Raw genomic sequence first — 3,790 nt, 5'->3', positions numbered from 1 at the left:
CTGTTTTTATCTCTAAAATTTCTCTTATTTTCTTTAGCACCCAACCAGATGCCGCTCCCATCAAACTCTTTTTTCTATATTCCATTTACACTTACCTAGAACATTATCATCCTTCATCTGTTGACAGCATAGATTGCACACACGCTTGTGTCGCTAAATTTTCTGCTTTGTTCATTCCTTCTAACACAATTTGATAAGAACTGTTCATAAATTATTGTTGTATGTTAAACTGTTGGTACGACGAGTTTGTTTTTTCGGACACTCTACTTGCATTATTTCCAAGTGTTGTCTTAGATTGTGTAAACAACTTATCTGTGTGGGTACTATTTCCACTTTCTCTTCAGAAGTCTTATCCATATTTTCCTCTTTATTCTGCTCAACTTCGCAAAATCCCTGACGTCAGAACTTTTTCTTTCTTCCACTACATGCAGCAAAGCCACAGCAGTTTTCGGAGTTCATAAAACATTTCTGACCCAACTAATTGTCGACCAAGCCTACTTACTTCTATTTACTGTCTGTCATTCACAGCACTATACTAGCCGATAATTTAGATACCTCCGACTTCAGTTTTACGCACTTGTCTACACACTTCGTAATCAGTCGCTGGATTTTTGGGAACACCGTGCTTTTGACAAAAAAATGTGAAGCCTATTTACAATGGACATACACGGCCCAGTCAAATTTATGTGACCACCACCCATGTTCGACGTCAACATGCAATAACCACTCACACATGACAGGTGGCAGCACTAGCAGTGAAGGGTATAGAGAGGTGACGCGGATGACAGTGCAGTCTTTGTCGTGACGCAGAAACGCAACGATTTATCTGACATCCAAACGAGTACTATCATTTGCTTCAGGACAAGGACGGAAACATTTCCGAAACGGCTAAGTTTGTAAAATTTTCGTGTGCTGCCATGATTAAAGTATATCGTAAATGACGAAATAGTGGTATCGAAAACCAGCACCGAGGCAGCTGTAATGCACCATGGGCCATAGGTAACATGGTTGAAAGAAGCTGCGGAGATGTGAACGGCGAATAGAGGTGCAATTGTTGAGTAACTGACGGCCCAGTTACTGGGCTATCAACAGCGCTTCCTCAATGAGCGTTCAACGAACGTTGCTGAGGGCAGCAGTCGAACATGTCCTGTGTCCAGAAAGGTCCGTACAGGACCTGCAACATGCGGTCCTGCATTATCCTGCTGAAATGTAGGGTTTCGCATGGATCGAATGAAGGGTAGAGCCACAGGTCGTAACACATCTGAAATGTAACGTCTACTGTTCAAAGTGCCGTCAATGCGAACAAGAGGTGACCGAGACGTGTAGCCAATGGCACCCCATACCATCGCCCCGGGTGATACGGCAGTACAGCGATGACGAATACACGCTTAGTTTAGTCAGTCATGAAACGCATAAATACCAACTTATATGCAAATTGGAGCTTAGGGAAAAAAATAGGTTTTAACCTAAAGATCCGTGATCTATTTTTTACACATGAATAATAAAACACCTATAAAGAGTATTTGGTATTAACAGGGATACCGATATAAAAAAATAAAAAAGACCGAAGTGTTAGGCAAATACGAAGCATGAGCGCATATCAACTAACCATCTTGCTGCACGCTGGGCAGAAAATATTTTTTCCATCTGTCGTATAGTGTGGAAAAACTTGGAGCCACTGTCTTATATGATGAAATAGGCACTTATTAGCATATTAAATCCGAAATACGCAAAAGTAGGCACTAACGTAGAAAAAGGCCTTTTTAGGTCCTATAGAATTAACGCTATTAAGTGTAAATAGTCATGAAACGCATAAGTACAAATTTTTTTGCAAATAGGAACTCAGGAACAAAATAGGTTTTTACCTAAAATCCCAAAAATTATAAAGAAGTAACTGAGGAGCAGAATTATGTTTATGTTATGACTGATTGCTATCTGTTAATGAGTGTCTCGCTAAGAACTGACTACGAGGTGCCTTCTTGTACACCACTGATGTATCACCGGTTGTTGAATGAAGAGATCAGGAATAAAATTTGATATAAACATAATGTGTAAACAGCCATGTGTTTCATTATGTCGTGCTTCGAAACTGATAAAATGTAAGTGGAGCTGATGTGTACAACAGCACGGTTGGCTGCGCTTTGTTAGCAGACAGCAGCGAACCAACAAAAAGAATAGAACCACAAGACTGGTAACCGCCTGTTTGTCCAACAACCCACAACTCAAGCACCCAGTGTTAGTTGCATAACTACGCAGGGGCAGGCGACTGCCAAGTGCCGGTAAATATCACACGATCAGACAGACAGCACCATCATTAGCGACAGAACAGAACTATGCTCTAGATATATCCAGCGTCACCGCCCAGCTTCTACGACGTAAATAATGCTTTCAAATGTGGCTTCACTGTCAATTAAAGTTGAAACATAATTCTAAGATATTCTTTTCGGTTGTGATCCTGAATCTGAGTCTGCTACTGGAGTCCAACCACTAGTTTCATCGCTGTTCGCTTTATGAACGATATCACTATCACGCTGATATCGAGAAGATGGTGGTCCAAACTGGATAACGCAACTGTGCAATCCAGCCTGACAGAATACGGCATTCGTACTCGGTTTTGGTCAAATTACAAAACGCCTTTTTTGTCCTAATTTTCGTTTCCAAATGAACAGTGTGAAATGGAAAAATGGTGTATCAAACTGATCATCATGGGGTACAATGTTGCAAAAACATATTCAATGCTTGAAATTACTCAGGATGCTTAATATCGCCGGCCGGGGTGGCCGAGCGGTTCTAGGCGCTACAGTCTGGAACCGCGCGACCGCTACGGTCGCAGGTTCGAATCCTGCCTCGGGCATGGATGTGTGTGATGTCCTTAGGTTAGTTAGGTTTAAGTAGTTCTAAGTTCTAGGGGACTGATGACCTCAGAAGTTAAGTCCCATACTGCTCAGAGCCATTTTTTTATGATTAATACGGACTTAATTATTCACTTAAGGGAAAATTTAAAGTTCATACTTTAATTTAGAATCTTAGAATTTTAAAGCGTAGTAGAGGCATTTGTCTGGTGGGTTATGTGGGCCGTGCAGTCTGCTATTGTGTGGCCTTCATATGTTTTTGTCGTCTATGCCCGAAGGTACGAGAAAGTCGCAACAATTTTTCTCTGAAAAATGCTTAGAATGCTTCAAATATCTGTAAAGTGATTCAGCGTTCTCAATCGGCACGTCACTTGCTGTGCATGGTCTCGTGGGTCGTTCATCAGTGCATAAAATATTTCTCTGATTTATTTCTGTTACACAAATCATTTCACAAACCATTTGATTCACTTATTCAAATTTTTCTTTCGGAAAAAATACACACCACAAAGTCGCCACTTGACCTTCACCGTCCAAGAAATCCCAGAAAACTAGAGTATTGGTTAATACATTCATAACCAATTTGAAACGTGTTTCCATTTATTTAAACTCATGTTTGTAAGTGTCAGGTTGGTATCTGACGCGTGTGTAAAACATATTTTGGTATCGAAATGAATAAAATTAGGTGCATGGTAACGGAACTATGTGAAAATTTAATTTTGAATTGAAATGCGTGGGGTCCAAGCTACACGATCTGAAATGCAGAACAGCCGGTACACCAAACAATTCCCCTGTGAGGAAGCAATCCGTTTTCAAGAAACTTACATATGCTATCTGACTGGAAAACAAATAACTCAGATTAAAATGTTCGCCCTGAATATTGCTAATCTTAATCTTTAGTCTTGCAAACAGTTACTGTATCAGAACTGTTATTGTAATCA

The sequence above is a fragment of the Schistocerca piceifrons genome, chromosome 4 (assembly GCF_021461385.2).
Source record: "Schistocerca piceifrons isolate TAMUIC-IGC-003096 chromosome 4, iqSchPice1.1, whole genome shotgun sequence".
In the NCBI taxonomy this organism is placed as follows: domain Eukaryota; kingdom Metazoa; phylum Arthropoda; class Insecta; order Orthoptera; family Acrididae; genus Schistocerca; species Schistocerca piceifrons.
This window is presented reverse-complemented; position numbering follows the sequence as displayed.